This window comes from Heterocephalus glaber, unplaced genomic scaffold, assembly GCF_053883595.1.
Source record: "Heterocephalus glaber isolate CG9 unplaced genomic scaffold, H.glaber_assembly_v1.0 deba00001610, whole genome shotgun sequence".
Lineage (NCBI taxonomy): Eukaryota > Metazoa > Chordata > Mammalia > Rodentia > Bathyergidae > Heterocephalus > Heterocephalus glaber.
This window is the reverse complement of record NW_028258381.1, coordinates 18,337,523-18,357,142: the sequence shown is the minus strand read 5'-3', so window position 1 is coordinate 18,357,142 and position 19,620 is coordinate 18,337,523. Positions and strand designations below refer to the sequence as shown.

The 19,620-nt window shown below is 40.0% G+C and overlaps 1 protein-coding gene across 6 annotated transcripts in view; it reads left to right on the top strand.

Annotated features, from left to right (window-relative positions):
• Positions 1–19,620, top strand: part of Auts2 (activator of transcription and developmental regulator AUTS2) — a 1,122,451-nt gene that overhangs the window by 704,107 nt on the left and 398,724 nt on the right. The window lies entirely within an intron of this gene.

Here is a 19,620-nt window from a genome sequence, read left to right as displayed (position 1 = left end):
TTTCATGTTAGAATAGCTTTGTGAAAGATCGTTTCCCCTGATCATTTGGATTTTTTTTTCTCTGCTTGGTAGAATCTTTTTGGTTTCATTTAGATATCTTATAAACAATAGTAGTGTTCTTCTAAATACTTCCAAATAAGGAGTAAGGAAACATATACACTCTTTTTTAGTCTATTTTTTAAATTTCTGGTTACACTCTGATGAATTGATTTGGCATTTTGAGCACTTTAGGGTATTGTCTCAGATATTTAAAAAAAAAAAAAAAGAAGTATTTCTAACCACAGTGACCAAATGTGACACTTCCAAATTGGAAAATTTGTAGGGTAAAGTTCATCATGATGTGTTTGCCTACCTGTGCCATTACTGTCCCGTAGTTGATGAAGCATCTTCTAATGAAGTTGTTTCCCAAACTCTTTAAGAAAATGCAATGTTTCATGAACCTTGGGAAACTTGCATGGTTCATACATGTGGGGAAAACTAAATGATTTTGTATTTAGCATTTTAATTCCCTAAGTTGAGTGAATATTCAATAACTGTAGAAAATTCAAAAAGTTACTTAGAGGGTGAATTAATCTTTGAATCTAATTTGGTTATCTTGCTTTAACGTTTTCACTTTACAAGAAGACTTATCTGACCAGCATAACTCTCCATTACTTGATTAATCTCTCCCTGAGTTTAGGACTGTTTTTTTTCTTTTCTTTTTAAGGAAAAAAACACAATTCTTTGTAGGGATAATTTTTATAAACATTTTAGTACATTTATAAAGGAGTGCCAACACATTTTTGAAAAAATGAAGTGTATTTTGAATTGGCCAATTGCTGCTTTTGCCGGACATATTGGGTAAGACAATTTAGTGGATGAGGTGGAAGAACGACAGTACTCCACACTGTCAAAGAGCCTTTATGGTGCGTTTTATCATTTTTATGTGAAGCTATTGGGTTTGGGCTCACTTACTTGGTAGCTCCCAGGTGCTAAGCGAAGGGCAATTGCCTCCCTGTTAGTCTTATATTCAGGCAAGAGTATTTGCAGAAAGGTGGTGTGTTAGTTACTTTTCTCTTGCTGCTGAGACAAAATACCTGACACCCAGAGTTGAAGGGAAGGGGTTTATTTGGCTTACAGTTCATAGAGGTTTCAGTCCATAATTGGCTGGCTCCAAGGAAGGGATGACAAACAGCCATCACAGAGGAGAAACAACATGGTGCACACATAGCAGCAAAGGCAACAAGAGAAACTTAACAGCGTCTCTCTGCCCCTTTTATCTTACTCAGGCTACTTAGGGCAGGCAGCACTCACAGCCTTCATCCTTGTGCCCTTGAGCTTAGCATTGCATCATGAATCAATTCCAGCTTCACACACTCTAGATCTAGCCTGTGACCACATGAGGCTTTGGAGGGACATCTAGACCCAAACCATAACAGGTGGCTTTGGTAATACTAAGTGAATGCCTGTTTGAAATAAAGTATGATACTGTTTGAATTGTGTGACCTCTATACTAGTAAATATCTGTTAGAATATAAATGAGAAGTCTAGGGGTGTAGAGTATGTACTTAGCATGCATAAGGCCCTAGGTTCAATCTCTAGCACCAAAGGAGATAGGATAGGGTAGGGTAGGGTGGGGTAGCATAGGATACAATAGAGCAGAGTACGGAAAGTGTTATTATAATTTTTAGTAGAGTCATTCTATTAAGAGAGGCACTCTAGCCATGCTGTTCAAGGCTCCAGAGTCAGGCTGGCTCCATTGGAATCCTTCCAGAGCTATTTATTGTACCTCTGATTCTTCATCCATAAAGAGTAATCCAACAGAATCTGATTCATGGGGGTATCAAAAGGACTAATGGGGAAATATATAAAACACATAGAATAATGCCCTCTCCTTGCTGAACACAGAGTAAATATCTATTATTAATATTTGTAAAATTTCAAAAATTATTTTTGGTACTGGGGATCGAACTCGGGTCCTTGTGCTTGTGCTTGTGCAGCAGGCAGTGAAACCATTGAGCTAAATCCCCGGCCCTAAAATCTCAAATTTGAAGTCAACAGGCTCGTGTGTGTGTGTGTGTGTGTGTGTGTATGTGTGTGTGTTACTAGGGATTGAACCCAGTGCCTTCACAATGAGCTACATCCCTAGCCTTTTTCTTATTTTTTGAGACAGGGTCTCACTAATTTACCCAAGGTGAGCTCAAACTTGCAGTTCTCCTGCCTCAGCCTCCCAGAGTGCTGGAGTTATAGGTGTGCACCACCCTCCACAGGCACATTTCTTAAGCACAGGTTATATTGCAGTACAGGTGGGCTCAAAGCAAATGGCACAATGCAGTAGGGGTTCCAGCAGTGAGGGAAGGATGGATGCAGACAGATTGCCATGTCCCCTGGCAAGACATAGACTGTGATCATTGTCCTGGCTTGCACATCCAGGCAGACTGAAGCACTGTGCTTTGAGGCTGTGTGTAGCAAGCTCAGGCACATTGTGATACCAGGAACACCCCTGTAGGATACTTCACAATAGTAAGAATCCATGAGATAGTGTGGAGATAGATAATGGTGAACCCAGGTTCCACTTGCTTCCAGAGCTCAAATGATGGCATGAAGCTGTAGTTTTCTTCATCCTTCTAGGCTAAGTACTTTACATGGATTGCCTTCCTTTGATTTGATTCCAAACTCACATTCTACGTGGAGTCTTCCTGGCACCAACCCTCTCTCCACTGCCTGGGAGTCATTTCTACAGAAGTTGAAATGAGGAAAATTGGGGTACTGTTTTTCTAAGAAGATTGAAAGGATGAGGTGAAAGAACCAAAGATGTTCATACATATGTGAGGGTGGAGCTGGGATAGATTGGTTCTAAACTTTTAACATTGGCTCAGACGGCCGGGGATTTAGCTCAGTGGTTCTGCCGCCTGCCTCACAAGCACAAGGTCCCGAGTTCGATCCCTGGTACCAAAAAAAAAAAAAAAAAATTGGCTCAGACAAGGAGACCAAAATTTGCAAGTGAGGCCAGTTCACAACTCAGCTCAGAGACTGGGATGGGAAAAATGAGAAGAAAGGACATGGATGGTAAATAGAAGTAGACATTTACATTTGTGCTCTGAATTAAAGCTAATTTAAGCCTTATCATATCCATGAAGTGGAATCAGAAGGTTTGAAGGTATTGGAGTGAAAGTATCCATGAATTTGGAGTCATGATCAGCTACATTAGCCATAAGCTTTGGGTGACCCCAGGGCCAGCTGAAAAACAGGGCTCTTGGAGAAAAATGGGCTGCTGAGGGGCTGCAGCATATGTAGGCAAGTTGAAAAGGGGACTGTGTGGTGTTCTAAAGAGAAAATGCTTGTTTGACCTAGATGTGAAATGAATAATCACTTTTGTTGCTTAGATAGGAGTAAAGGCAGCCAACCGTGCCACCATCCTGGTGTTGCAACCCACATGTCTTATTTTTCAACAAGGAAAATCCGTTTAAAGAGATAAATGTGAATTCTGTGTGCCATGTATATATTTGTGCCACATTTAATTTCATTAGCTATACTGTCACATAGCTGTGCATATTTAACTTCTTAGACCAGATGGTAATGCCTTCTGAAAAAAAATGGTTCCACAGTGTAATTGAACATGTCCTGTTGACAGAGTTACAACAACCCTTTTTCCAAATTAAATATAGGTGATTCAATAAAAGGAACACAGAATCCATCTCTCTACCACCATTTCTAGCCCAAAATGTAAGGGAGGGAATGTGCTACAAGTAGGAAAATTCTACAGTTATAGTGTACACACAGAAGGAGAGGCGTAAAGGCTGGCCATGCCCTCTTCACCCTAGAGAGAAGAGCTACTTGCTGATACCTTGGTTCAGCTGGGAACCAATGGGAGAAGCCTTGGCCTCTTCAGCTAAGACCTGTCAGAGTGGTGACAAGAGCACACGTTATGAAACTAGCCTGTCTCAGAAAATTATGTAAGAAGATCTGGCTTCGGATGAAGTCAAGTTGTATTGGAAATGCTTGTGTTGAGTCTAAGCAAATGAGGGGTTTGGGTGTAATGAATATTTCACAATCAATACTACAGAACGATGCTGGCCAAATTCGTATATGAAAACAAGCATCTCGTGAAACTCACTGAAAACACTCGAGTTTATTGAAAATAAATAACCGTACATTTCTGCAGGCTTCCCTGATCCTGTGTATATTGTCTGTGAAATTTACAGGCACGGTGTGGTGTCAGAATGCGAGTCTGACTCCACATTGGAACTTTTCAGGAAGCTGACTGGACATGACGTGAGGATGCCTGATGAGGACAGGTTGAGAAATAGCATCTTGCTCTGTGGAGAGACTCAAATGATCCAGTCGCCATGTGTATACCTTCTCAGTTATTTTCATGTTGTATATTCTCTCTCCTTGCTCATGGAGAATTCGAGAGTTTTAGAGTTGAAACAACCCTGAGTTTCACTTGAGCTCAGCCTCTCATTTTCCCGGAGTAGCAAGTAAGGCCCAGTGAACAATCGACAGTTCAAGGGAGGTGAGTCGAGGGCCCAACTGTCCTGTGTGTCCTTATAGAGTTTGTCTTTATTGCAGTGCTAAGTGACTACTGGGGATAAGGGGAAGGGTAAGAGAGAGTGGAACATGGAATGAGAGAGTTCCCTGTCCTCACTGCCAGACATGCAGAGCAGCTTCATTTTATCTGGTTCTTATACTGGGGCCTGACATAGAAATTATTTAAAATATTATTCTTATGTAAAAAATGTTAAGTTTGAAATTCACTATCCCTAAGCATAGGGATTCTTAGTAAGAGCAGTGGGCATGTATTGTGCCTCCCTCTCTTCAGTTCTGCCCAGTGTGTCTTGGATAAGGACTTCACTGTAACTATGATTTACCTAGGTCAAATGGCAAAACGTAAAGCTACAGCAAATCTTACGGAGAATATGTTCAGAAAGTAGAATGACAAAATAGTTAAGGGTGACTGAGAATTTAGACAGTGTAAACTTGATCAGCCCACCCTCCCCAAATCCTGTCCTGGGAAATCTGACTCCAAAATGAGAGTCCCGCATGTCAGAGTGCCACCCCTGCCTCCTGCAAGGGAACAGCTGTTTAACCTTATACACTGCACGTAGACAAGTTCATAGAACCAGGACCCCCCTGAGGAAGGGAGCAGGAAGAGAAGGGAGACTTGTCAGGCTGCTGCAGGAGTGAATCAGTCAGGCGGAGCAAGGCGCCCCACCTCTGAGCCCTGCCAGCACCAGCCACCTGCTTGCCTCCACCTGCACCGTGGGCACCGGTTTTGAAGCATCTCTGCTAGTGACTGTTCGTTTTGCACATGTTTTGTGTTTGATCCTCTTAGTCACTGAGCCTTAAGCCTGTTATCTTTGCTTTGTACCCTGCTGGTGGAGGCCCAGCCTCAAGGTCAGCACAGCAGGCTGATCCTAGTGATGCCTTCACAGCCCCAGAATGAACTCCTTTGTCTGTGGAAGGTTCTTCCTGGGAAATTCCCCAGGGGCTCCCAGGGTGTTCTCCCCAAGCTTTAGCATTGTCTCTCCACCCACCCCTGGAGGGATCTGATTGCAGCTGTCCTCTCTCCTGGGTCTTACTGGCCTTTCTCCTGAGATACTGAGTGGCTGTCTCCACTTCTCCGGGGCACCCCCTCTTTGTCTGCCTTAGCCACACAATGTGCTCCACCAGTGTTTGGGTTGTCCTTGGTCCCCGAGTTTCCCATCACACCCATGCTCACACATACAGCACCGCCATGAAAACCCCTCTGGATAATTTTTTAGCTCTACTTAATATCATTCCCTCTTTCTTCTGAACCTAACTCCTCCAAGACTTCTGGCTCAGAAAGGAAATGACAGATACCTGGACCCTAGGGCTTTTTTGGTTTACCTGAAGCTGGCTAGAAGAGGGTGGAGGCCCAGGTTCTGGGTTCTTTATGGAGCCTCTCTCATTTACTTGAACATAAGGCTCATGATCTCTTCTAAGAGTTAGTACCTATTTTAAGTCAGTTCTTTGAGCAAGGTTGGAATTTTCTCTCCTGACATAAAGTGAATGAGTGCACTCGCTGGGTGGAGGTAGTGAGGAGACTATGTCCTCAAGTCTCGTTAGCATGCTTGTTGAGACCTTTCAACATTCCTGTCATCAAAGTGTTTGTGTAACCAAAGACAAGCACAAATGGCAATGGCCATAAAATGCCACCTCCTTGCTCAGTTTTTAGGATGATCAGACATTCATGGACTTCCAAAGGTAGCCCTGTATTTCTCCAGCTCTGTCTTCCCACCTTCTCTAAATACTGTACAGCTTTGCTCAGCTTATCTAAATGCCCTCTAGATTAAGTGGGGAGCTGCTCTTCTCTAAGTGCCTGTCAGCCTTCTGCATGAGTTTTCAGGAAGCTGCTCATGGAGGATAAAGAAATGAAAAACATTCTTCATATGTGACATTGTAGAGATTTGTTCTTCCAAAGAAAATTACCCTGGGAATAGTACTTCTAACATGGAGGGAGTGTCTGTGTGTTTAGGGGGTGGCAGAAGGTAACTTGTGACATTTTTTTCAAAGTTTTTTGCAGACTCTGAGTCTTCATTTGAGATTTTTCTTTCTGAATAAGATGTATGACCAGTACAGCACCACCTTATAATCCATGAATTTGTATATTTGAAAAAAATAATTCAATAAAGGACTGGTTTCCTGCAAGAATCTGTCCTATTCCCCACCCCACTCCCCTTAGACTTCCTGCTTGTGTGATATTTTGGTGACTGAACTGCAATTGTCATGTAAAATCTGTCATTTCATTTCTTTTTATTACAACTCAGGTCCACGTGGTCATCAACATTGGATGACTATGCTGACATCTTTCCAACCTGAAGTAAGGATTCCAGTATTTGCCTAGCCTTTGCAACACTGGTGGGCACATGGGTGCCTCTTTAGGCCTTTCCAAACACTGAGAAGAGCTCCCTCACCCCCACCATTAGATCAGTGGATCCCTGGTTCCAGCCACAGAATTCTGTAGTGCCTCCTTAGTACCTTGGTACCATGATGTTGAAGAAGAACTCTGCTGTAGGATTCTTTTTTCACAAATTAGACAGCAAGACCTTCTAAAATATAGGACTGTAAAAATAATTATATATTGTCTACTCTAAAGAACTGAATACTGTTTAGATAGGGAAACAAATACAGTGGATATCCCCCACCCAGTACTGGGTATTGAACCTAGGGCCTTTGTACTGAGCTACCTCCCCTCCCTTTTAATTTTTTTAAATTTTTAGGTAGGTTCTCAAAAGTTGCCCAAGCTGGGCTCCAACATGCGATCATCCTGCCTCACCCTCTCAGAGTGCTAGGGTTACAGGTCAGTGCCCCCAGGCCCACCTAATGAAGCCTCGCTTAAAGGCATTAATCCCATTTGAAAAGCACAAGCCCTTAGAGCTAATCACCTCCTAAAGTCCCTAGCTCTTAATACGACTGAGTCAGAGATTATGTTTCAACATAAATTTCAGGGGACACGTTCAAAACATAGCGAAGTCCAGTCTCTTTTTTCTTTTCTTGCTTACAGCTTTGATTCCATGTCTGAGACTCTATCGCCAATTTCAAGGTCATGAGGATTTACCCCTATGGTTTATTTTAAGAGTTTTATAATTTTAGCTCTTATATTTGAGCTTTTGATTCATTTCAAATTATTTTTTTACATGAGGCAGTGATTCAACTTCCTTCTTTGGGATATGGCAACTCCCACTCCGTTGCTGCAGCACGATTTGTGAAGAGATTAGTCTTTCCTCATCAGATGGTCTAGGGACCCTTATCAAAAATCATTTGGCCATAGACGTATTCGTTTATTTCCGAAATCTCAGTTCTGTCCCTTTGTTGTATGTGTCTGTCCCTCTGCCAGTACCACACTGCTTTCATTTCTTAGCTTTGTGGTTTTCAAATCAGAAAATTGAGTCTTATAACTCTGTCCTTTTTCAAAACTGTTTTGGTTTTTCAAGACCATTAGTATTTTAAGAGGAATTACATTGAGTCTATAGACTACCATAGGTATTACTGACATCTTAAAAATATTAAATCTTCTAATCTGTGAACACAGTTTCTATTTATTTTTGTCTTCATTAATTTCTTTCACCAATGTTTATTTTATAGTTTTTGGCACACAGGTCTTTCACTTTTCTGGTGAAATTGTTTCCAAGATATTTTTATCCTTTTGGGTACCATTTTAAACTGAACTGTTTTCTTAATTTCCTTTTTCAGTTGTTGTTACTGACATAAAGAGATACAGCTGATTTGGGGTGTTGATCTTTTACCTTGTAACTTCATTGAATTTCTTTTATTAGTTTTGGGTTTCCTGTATGTAGAATAATGCCATCTATAGATGGAGATGTCTTTTATTTGTTTTTCTTGCTTAATTACTCTGGCTAGAACTTGCAGTACAATGTTGGATCAGTGGTGAGAGCAGGCAGTTCTTTGTGTTCTGAGAGAGGAAAACTTTCAGGTTTTGCCATTGAGTACAATGCTAGCTATAGGCTTTCCATAAATATTTTTATTGTATTGAGGTAGTTCCTTTTTAGTCCTAGTTTTCTGAGAAATTTTCTCATAAAAATGTGTTAGATTTTGTCAGATGCTTTTCATTCATCATTTGAAGTAGTCACATGGAATCTTAAAGAGTAGGAATGTAAACTAGTACAATTAGTATGGAAATCAGCATGAAGAGTCCTCAAAAATGAACAAGAGAAATTCCTCTTGACCCAGCTATACCTGTCCTGTGTATATTCCCAAAAGAGTTTAAAGACATCATTCTATAGTAAAACACACATACCCATGTTTATAGCAGCACAATTCACAATAGCTGAGCCCTAGAAACAGCTTAGATGCCCATCAACAAATGAATAAATAAAGAAATGTGGTATATATGCATGATGGAATATTATTCAGCCATAAAGAAGAATGGAATCATGTCATTTTCAGGAAAATGGATGAAATTTGAGACTATAATTATGTTAAGTAAAATAAGTCAGACACAGAACATTAATTATCACATGGTTTCTCATGTATGAGAAACCTAACTTATAAATAAATCAGAGTAAGACAGAGGGGAGATGGTTGGGAAAAAAAAGACTGTTTGGAGATGGGGTAGGAGATCAGGGAAGGTGGATGGGAAGAGAACAGGTAAAGGGATTGAAAAATGACCAAGATGTTACATGTATGTACCAGTTCCTCAGTGTGAACATAACTCTTATATTTTGCAGTGATTCACTAGTTTGATAGAACCAGGATGGCTATAGATCCAGAGAAATGTGGATTCTGGGGGAGCAAACAGCTAACATACAGGGTAGGGACATGGCTGTAACTGCAGAGTCGAGTGCACCGCGTGAGTCAGTGTAGGAAGGGAACTGAATGGCAGGGTGGAGAGGGAAGGTTCTGAGTATGCCACAGAAGACCTTCATTGCCAGACTGCCTTTGTTAAGTCACCATTCTAAAAGCCCTGGTAGTTTCTGAACCCATTCAAGGTAGGATGAATGGCTCCTCTCCGCATCGTTCTCTACTTCTGTGTCCCTACTTCTCTTCCGTTGACTTTCATATCCCTCTAACAATCTTTCCTTTCAATTTTGGTAGGCAAATGCCATGTAAAACAAAGAAAATTATGGATTTCTTTGATACCATGTGATGAATCCTGTAATTTTTAAATTTAGTAATAAACACAAAATTAAGAAGAGAGCCAACTCTTTTTGGATTCATTGCCAGTTATGCACAGAGACAGACATGGTTGCCAGCCAACAGCTAGTGTCAGGGCTGTGAATTAGACTGGAGGGAAGAATGAACTGCACATCCTAACTCCTGGGCCAAGGCTCCGGAGATTTCTGCCAGCCCTCTTCTAGACAGCAGCTTGGTACCTCAGATGTCCTTCTTATCAGGAGACAGATGGAACCTCAGGGGTTTCCTGTTTAGGCATCTCAGAATTCAAAGCTGTTAGGATGTGTGGGCTTTGAAAATACCACACTTCAGGGAAGCTGAGTTTCTGCTGCTCAGACATTGTTACAGTGAACATGCATCTTTTCCATTTCTGTGGCATTAATTTTTGTTAGGTGTGTCTCAGCCCTTTCCTGCATCTCAACAGAGGATGGGTCGTGGCTGTGCTGGAAGCTGGGCTCCCTTACGGGTGCTGAAGCATCTGCCTTACGGCTGCTTTTCCCCTTTCCTCTCATTTTAGTCCTCACCTCCCAGAGGCAGCCATTTTAAGGGATTCTGCTCCCTCCAATTGCAGGCCATGACCTAAGGACCAGCCTGTCTGTGTCAGTGGCCAGGCAGATCCGGGATGTGACTACTTAGCTCTTTAACCAGACCCTCTGTCCTTTCTAGAGACCTTCCAGCATACCGTTAACCCAAGCACATAGGAAGAGAAGTCCAGGAGCACCTGGCACAAATGCTAATGGCTTTCTCATTAGGGTACTTTATCACAGAATTCCAGCTGTCGGTGTCAGGAGGTGACAACGAGGCATCTCTTGGATAAGAACTACAGAAATCAGAAATGAAAAGAGGAATATGATTCAGTCATCAGAAAGCTATTTGATTTCTGTGTTTCAGACAACAAGTATGGCTACATGGAAAGTGTGCACATTCATTGTCGAAAAGCCACTTTTTCCCTATCACCATTATCAAACAGTGTTAATGAAGAAGCCAATTGTGCGTGACGCAGTGCCAGTCCCTGTACGCCATTATGCATAAACACTTCCACAGTTAAATTGAGTATGGATATGTAAAGTGATTAACCAAGACCTGACAGTTAACACAATTCTTTAATTGCAGCAAGCATCTGAAGTAAATAAGTGGCTAATTTTTAAGAAAGACCAACCAGGAAAGGTAGCACATGCTACCCTGACACTGAGGAAGGCTGAGGTGGAAGAATCGCAAGTTTAAAGGCCACTGGAGAAATTTATCAAGGCCCTGTCTCAAAATAAAAAATAAAAAGGGCTGAGGATTTAGCTCAGTGGTTTCGCCGCCTGCTGCGCAAGCGCAACAACCCAAGTTCGATCCCCGGTACCAAATAAATAAATAAATAAATAAATAAATAAATAAATAAATAAATAAATAAATAAAAATGTCTGGGAATGTAGCTCAATTGTAGAGTGCTCCTGGGTTCGATCCCAGTACAGGAAAAAAAATACTTAAAAGAGTCCAAATTTGGGGACCAAATAATGTGGTGATCTTTCACTTAAAAAATAGAAGTTTCTTTCTAAAAAGATTTGCAGCCTTTTCTAGTTGAACATCAAATGTGCACATTTTTTTGAAGAATTGGTTTGTTAATAATTAGGAACACCATACCTATTAGTTGCTGAAAAACTATAACACAGAACAACAAAGAAAAAGTATCCAGACTAATGTAAAAGCCACCCATGTAGCCCAGGCTCCCATATGGGTGTTTACTGGCACAGGAGTTCCAGTGTTAACATTTTGCTGCATAGCCTTCTCATCCCTTTGAAAATACATATGTAGGCATGTGTCTGTAAAAGGAGTATTCTAAATCTCATATGGATTGCCACATGTGTTTTCTATGACTGGCTTTGCCCACATAAGGGGTTACTGATGGTTGCTGTCATAGTTACTTTTCTTGTTGCTGAGACAAAATACCCGACACCCAAAATTAAAGCTCACAGTTTTTAGAGGTTTCAGTCCATAGTCGGCTGGCTAACAGATAGGGTGGCATGGCAGAGGAGCTTTACAGAGGAGAAACAGTCCATGGCAAGGGGGCAGGTGGGGCAACCTTAATCCTACTCAGAATGATGCCAAACCAATAAGTGGACTGATTTAGTAATCACACACCCTTGATCCCAGCATCACACACTCTAGATCCAGCCACCTCTGAAGAGCCACACCTGTGACCACTTTTGGGGGACATCTAGACACATGCCTTAACAGTTGCTTAGGTGTGTTTCCTTGAGTAAAAAAGCTTCCTCCCTTGATTCGGCTCCCTTAGTAATAGAAGTTTACTGCTTACTACTTTCAGCTTTGCAGGTAGACTTACTTTTATTGGTTCTTCTAGCACCATAAATTAGCCATCAATTGTCCACATTCAGAATCTTTTTATTTGGTGAAAATCATTCTTCCACTGAGTATTCATTTTGCTCACAATATTTTCTTTTGCAGAGGCAGAGCTGTGAAGCTCCCCAGCCCCTCTGATTTTTCCACAGGTGCTTGGGTCTGAGGCTGTAACTGCTAACTGTATTGCTTCTTAATAACTTTTTTGCTAATTGGTAGATACATGTATGACCCATCAAGACACTGTATAATAAGTAAAATATATTCTTGTCCACTGCTTTTCTTTTTGCTTACTTACCTGCCTTATGTTTTCTGTTTCAGCCTTGGATTGTTTTTAAGTTTGTAGCTCCCCCCCCCCGCCCCCAACATAGTAAACCTCTTTCTTTGGCTGTGATGTCTGCTACTGATTCAGAAATCCAGTCTTGGAAGATTTAAAACTCAGCCGACATGCAGAGGGTGGACTCCTGCTTTTTCTCAAGTCTCCCTTTATCTCCAGGAACTGAATTTTTCATGCAGTAATTAAAATTTGTAGGTCAAGCCTCCCATGGCACCATTTGCTGCTAATATGGGAAAGTGGTGATCAGATTCGCTTATGCTGCTCTTCCCTGAGCTGAGACTTAAAGGATGAAGGGTGACATTTTCCCCCATTTTGTAAATTAATGCCATTGATCTGCCTAACAGGAACAAAGTTAGGCTTCAAAATACCAAATGATAAAGAGATTAAGACTTTAAATGGCTTTCCAAAAGGCAACCTCTATTGTAAGGCTCCAAGCTGACTATTGAACTTTCAATTAGAATTTCTAATAGGCTATTGACTTAAATGGATAAAATGTTGCAAGTGATAGCTTTCAAGATGACAAAGATTGCTTTGTACATGTTCTGGAATATTAGTGTTATGTAGCATATACTGTTCTGGAGGATGAATAATAATAAACTTACCTCCCTCTGTGGAGTGCTGCATTTATGCTGTAATTTTCTCAAAGGTGAATAAATGCACTTTGTAAAATACATTTTGAAACACTTTCTTTTTTGTGTGTTTGCTAGACAGAGCTCTGTGAAGTCTTCCATGGCATAGAAGTCCCTTCAGTCTTTGACACTGTAGCAGTATTCTGCTTTTGAAAGAAAAGAAAATTTGGAGGTACTAGTGATTGAACCTAAAACCTTGCATGTGTTAGGCAAGAGCTCTACCACTGAACTACACCCCTAGCCCCAATATTCATAACAACATAGCCTATGTGATACGTGTTTCTCTGTGTGTACACACTTGTGTTTATGTATGCATATTTATTTGCACAGTTGAGACACCAGTGTTGTATGTCATTGCCGTGCTCTCTGCCTCAGTTTACGGTTCTTGGATGCTATGCTTCTCCTCCATAATAGGTTTCCAGTATAGTCTGACCCAATCTAAGCCTTGTTATAAAACACAAGCTCTAATACATTTTGAAATACTAATCTTTCAAAGACCAGCTACCTCTTTTAGATAAAGGGTTAATATTATGCTTATGTTACAGTGCATTAAAAACTCTAATTAAAACAGCATTACATTCCCATCTGCCAATCTCCAGTAATCTTCTTTAATTGCAGTAATTAAACTATATTTACATGTTCAGAATACTTGTAATTTAGCAAATTGCACTCTCTGCTCTACATTTAATCAAACAACCAGTTCCAGTATATTTAGTGTGGAAAGAAGTAATTTCAATGTTTTGATTACTATAGCAGATTTGACAGAGTAAGTGCCCCTCTAGTAGAGGGCTTGAAAGGGAAGGCAAACATGAAATATAGTCATGGTTTTGATTGTCATGTGAATGCCTAATTACATGTTGGAGGATTAACTGTTAAAGGGTATCATGGTCTCGCTTGATGTTGAGACACGGCCTATACTACAGATAGTGTAGACTGTCTTTTAGGGAAATTCGACACAAGGGGTAAAGGTTATGAGATCGTTGGAAAAATTAGTGAAAAGATTCCCTGAATTGTACAGTTGCTGTTGTGTCTTCTACCTGAGATCCCAATTCCTTCCAAAGCAAGATGATTATTTTAGTCTCTTCAGTTAAAGTCCAGAAGAAATTCAGTGACAGAGGGGAAAGTTAATGATGATATCACTTCAGCAGTGTGTCTCTCCTCGGTCCTGTATCTTCTCCTGTCTGGTGTGACTCTGGAGATGTCCTGTGCTTCCTGGAACGTACCCATCAGTTAGGAGTCAAGCCCTTTTCTTACTGTTAATTTTTTTTTGTTTCATCACTTCCCTCTACCAGGCTGTTCCAGCTAACTCATCTCTTCAACCTCATTTATTTCTTAGTTTCCACATTTAAAAAACAGATATAGTGTTGTGAACATTAAATCTTTTAATCATCTTTAAACTCATTTATAAATACTTATTATTATCTAGTTGTAATAGTATGAAAGTTTGTTTCTTCCTCTATATAAATTTGACAGGAATATTGGGTATTGCCATCAAATTTCTGTTTTTCAAAACAACACATCAGTTTACTCACTATAGTAGCTGGAGTGTGATTTTTCTCTTCCAGTAGTCTCTTTTAAATGTCCCTTAGAATTTGTATCTCTCATTTCTGGGCTACCTATTGTATTAATAAAAACTATGCGTTAATGAAAATGAAGAAATACTGTAGCAATACTATTGAATACTGATGTTAAATCTTGCTTATTGTCTATGTGAAAAGAGCAAAGCTACTGGATTGTAAAACTGATATACAGGATTAAGGATCCATTTTTTCTGTTTTTTTATGGTTTGGTTAGTAATTTGTGTGATATGAGTAAAATGGTTCACGTCTTAAGGATCATATTGCTAGAGGTAGGACAGCAAATGATCCTGGCTTGATTTTGGGTTTATGAAAAAGTCAAGATGAAAAATCTTGGCATAAAATAAATGTTGGGCTTCATACTGTGGCAAGAAGAACCATTCGTTTCAAACCCAGACTCAATTCTGTGTTGCAATAGTGAGAATTTAACTTCTGAAGGAAAAAAAGAAAAAGGTCTTGATACTGCCACTTACTTGCAAAACTTCTGGTTGAGTTATGATGGCTGGATTTAAAATATGTATACAGACTGGGAAGATATAAACCTAATATGGAGTTGTTCAAAGCAAAAATACTACTGATACACTATGCTAACGGAGTTTGAGAGTGCTAGAGGCACTTGGAAGGGAAAAATGACGTACTTTGAAATAGAGGGCAAAACTAGCCAGGATTGAAATTCTAGTCCCATCACTTCACTTTTCAATCCCACATTACCTGAACCTCTGTTGTCTTTCTGCAAAATGGGAATAATAATAAGCACAATAGTTACCGTGCTATTGGGTTTTCTCTCTCATTACCTATAATCTATATCCATGTGTGGGGTATCACACACACACTACATAATAACTTAGAGTCACTGAAATGATAATAATTTGAACACAAATGCTAGTAAAAAATATTTTTAAGCAACACAATATAAAGGTCAACGGAAATATGCGTAAGGAGTGAGGAATACCTAGAGAGTGTGATCTCCAGATTTTCACTCTCTTGCCATAACAATTTTTTTCTAAAACTGTTAACAAAGGACATAATCGAAGAATTTGTATCTTATGCTTATTTCACTCTTTCTGCTTAGAGGTGATAATGAACAGCAAAATAACTCCCCAAATGGTCCTCAATCCAAAAGCCAAGGGGTGAAGTCATGGGTAACTGAGACCTTGTGAAGCCTTCTTGCATGGCGGCTTGGATCTCCCCTTCCCAGAGGCCACTGGAGAAGATGTGTCCAGTTCTCATTTTTGATTAGAAGTTCAGGAGTTCATGTCATTGTCTTCAGTATATTTGAACATGTGAATCCTTATCTTCTTGAAAACATTTGACCTTGGGATAAGGAAAGAAGAATCTGCAGAGACTCTCCAGCATTTCATTCCAAAGTCAGAAGTTTTGACATTTACATTTCTGCTAAGTTCACTTGTAATTTTGCAGTGTGCAGGATCTAAGTGTGTGCCAAAAGGACTGTAAACTCTTTTCCAAAAAAGCTTTTTTGATGTTATGTAAGAAGAGATTTTGCACTCTAGACACATTCTTTAATAGCGTTCTTTAAATATTCTTTAAATATGGCCTTGGTATGTATATTATATGAAACTCAGAACTCCTTGGAACTTACTCTTCTAAGAAAGCTTTATAAAGCTTCAACCTAATAATAACAACAATTTCCTCTTTTCCAGTGTTTACTTGTACTATATAATGCTGAATGTATAATGAGTTTATTGTATAATAAGGGACTCTGATTTATTAGCTCTTCATTATTCTCGTTTTATCGGCTTCCCCATAAATGCTACCACCCTTCGCATGGATGTGGTCTCAATCAGGTGATAGCATTGCTTTTTAATGAACTCTTCGTCCCCAGGTAACAACATTATATGTAAAGTTCCTTATTCTACATTATTAGTGGGCCTTAGAATAAAAGGCACCGAGAAGGTTGCATTGAAAATGCAACAGAATTCATTACCAGTTCAGTGTACTGCTAGTTAACAGTCTTTAATCTGTGATATTATCCTTTGGAAATGTGAGAACGCATGGGTATGGCCGCCGTGAACTCTAGGCATCTATGTAGGCATTTTGTGGATGCTGCCTTACTTAGTTAATGCCCAGCCTGACTCCTGGAATTTAACACAGTGACAACTTTCTCAGAGGAAGCATGAAAAAAAATGAGACATTTTACAGCCTGAGAAGTTAAGTGCTGAGATAGTTAGGGCCCAGCTCTCATTAGCTGAATGGTAGATTTTTCTAATTAGTTCTTTCTAGTGCAATTAGCACGCAAGATTCTAATCACCTCATGTGAAACCAATCTAATGCTTGGAAAAGAATGCCCTTGGCTTCTCTTTCAGATTGGAGTGTAGGATTTTTGTGTGCCTCCTTACAGAATCTGTTAGCTAGTGTTTATTTAAAACATGAGCACAGATCTATGGAAAGGGCAAGAAATGGATAATTTCCTAAGTTGCAGCGCAACTTAAGTGCAGGTATAGCTGAACAAAGTGCTTAGAAATATTCATTAACTGGCAGTTACCTGTGCATCACTTAAACTAAAGAGCCAGTTTCCCTTGCTTTCTTTCATTTTGACATGGGAGATTTCAGCCTGGAACAGCTACATTTCAGCATGGCTGCCCCTCGTTAGGACAGGAAATATACTGAACATCAGCTGCAAAATACATTTGGGGCTGGAGTTTAGGGGCTTGATTTTTCAACCTCCTACTGTGCCCAGATTCCCCATCAGTTTTTGCTTATCTGTGCATTCAGTGTTTTGTCCCTCCTCCCTGTCCTGTGGAGTCATCGCAGGTGCCACATTCATGCTTGAACTGCCCTCAGATTTTTAGTGCCCATCCATCACTTCTCATTTCGCAAGTGAGCCAAATCTAGATTTCTCAGTTGATAATGTTCATTTTTAACTGGACAGGAAACTATGATGACAGGATCTGGTCCTGTAGCATGTAAAATGTTTCCTCTTTGGGGGAAATGATTGGCTTGCGAGAAGACAGATGAGAAAATGCTAAGTACGTGTGCATTTACTATCAACTGGGAGAAAAAAATAGGCATCCTTGCTTGGTAAGATATAAGGCTAAGAATGTGTTAGATTTACATTGTCTGTACCATCTCCATCTCTGCCCAGTAGAACTTTCTCTGATGAGGAAATGTTTCTGTGTTGTCCAGTGTAATGAGCATTGGTATATATAGCTCTCCAGCACTTGAAATGCGGCCAGTGAGACTAAGAAACTAAATTTCTAAATTTTATTTAACTTTATCCAGTTTAAACTTAATTGGATCTATATGGCTAGTAACTATTATATTGAACAGGTATAGATCTCTTCTGCCTCCTAACCACCCTGTCCATGCTTACACACTGTACCCTTACCAAATCTGTTTCCTCTTGCTATCCATTGTCTACGGCCTTCCATAAAAGCAGTCAGACTTTTCCAGGACTGTAAGTTCAACACAAGGCTTATGCTATGTGTATTCTCTATTTGGTCATCCTAGTGTTTTGTTCCAGAGTTGAAGAAGTTTCACAGTTTTACAAAGAGCCAAAATACTGACCTGCTTCTAAGGAGAGAGGAGGGGAGAATCAGCTCATGTATGGAACCTTCTAAATCAACGGTAGAATGATATTTAACAATTCTCCAAATAGCTAGGTGAACTTTATGCAAATATCTACAAACTCCCTGTGATGTTTTAGTTACAGTTAAAGTAAACAAAAAATGGAATATTTCATCGTCTTTATCAGTGATGATTTGATGCTTTAACTTTGTCCATGGTAGTCAGTTACACTGTTTTAGAACTCTTGTGTGCTGTACATGCTGAAAGGGTAAAATTAGCAGCTGTGTTATGTTTAGTTCCCTCTCCCATAGCTGGAAGGTTCATTTTGTTCTTTTGGACCCTAAAATTAATCCTGTTAAGGAGAATAGGAGGAACACTAAGGTTGTGTATTTCACACAAGATACATTCAGTTATTCTGCAAACATTTATTGATGGTTTGCTGTGTTATAGGCATTGTGAGATAGAGTCTCTGGGAATGTATAGATGGAAGGACTGTACCTACTCCACTTCCTGTAACCTCAAGACACTGACACATAGTCAGATTCAATACTGTGTAATAAACACAATGATATACAAAGTGCTTGGTGGAATATAGAAGAAAAACTAAGTGGTGATTTCTCTAAGATGCTTCATGTAAGGGTCTGGAATTATGGTGTAGTTCAGATCAGATGTGTACAGCTGCAGTGTGTGTTTAAGGAACTGCTGTTTGGGAAGGAATACTTTTATTGGGTATTAAATTATCAGTGTCAGGAGCTGAATACGGGACGGTAGCTTCCCATGATGTCCTAGAAGGGCATGTGTGGTGTGAGTGTTAGCATTGGAATTGCATGCTAAATTTGAGAAATGCAACAGGACCAGAATTAGGGTGCAGTAAGAGGAACCTAAAGCACAAAATCCAAGGAGGTACTCATTCTAGGGGTCTTGTGGGTTCAGGGTCAGTGGTGATGTGCCTCCTGTAATTGTGTGGCTTTCTCCTCACCCAATGCTGAAACATGCCTGGTTTTCATGCAGAGAATGGACTTTAAAAGGAGGGCCAGGGATGTAGCTCAGTGGTTCTGCAGCCTGCTTTGCAAGCACAAGGTCCCAAGTTCGATCCCCAGTACCAAAAAAAGAAATGTATGAGAACCTGAACCAGGCCAATATGGTAGACCTGGCAGGTTAGAAATGAATGAGATATTTTTAGCCATAGCCAAAAAGACGTAGGGTGGAAAAAAATATATGAGCTATGAGAGAAAGGATCCTAGGTCCCATGCTTCTGAATTCTAGGGAATTTTCCTATCACCTGATACTGAGTTTTCCCTAATTTCTTATATTCCTTGGCTCTTACTCTGTCCTTAGGGTCATGCCCAATTCAAATTCAGCTCTTACTTATTTAGGAAGTCCCATGTACTTGACCTTATTTTTAGAGAAGGCAGTGAAAGCTGGAGTTTCGGAAAACAGACTCTAGATAGATCTGCCTTACTGGAGAGTCTTACGTACTCAGAGAATTGCAGTCTTCTTGGCACTCTAAATTCAGTGACCTTCTTTTAAAAGATAATCAACATGACTTAGAAACTTTTGAGGATCAGGAGAC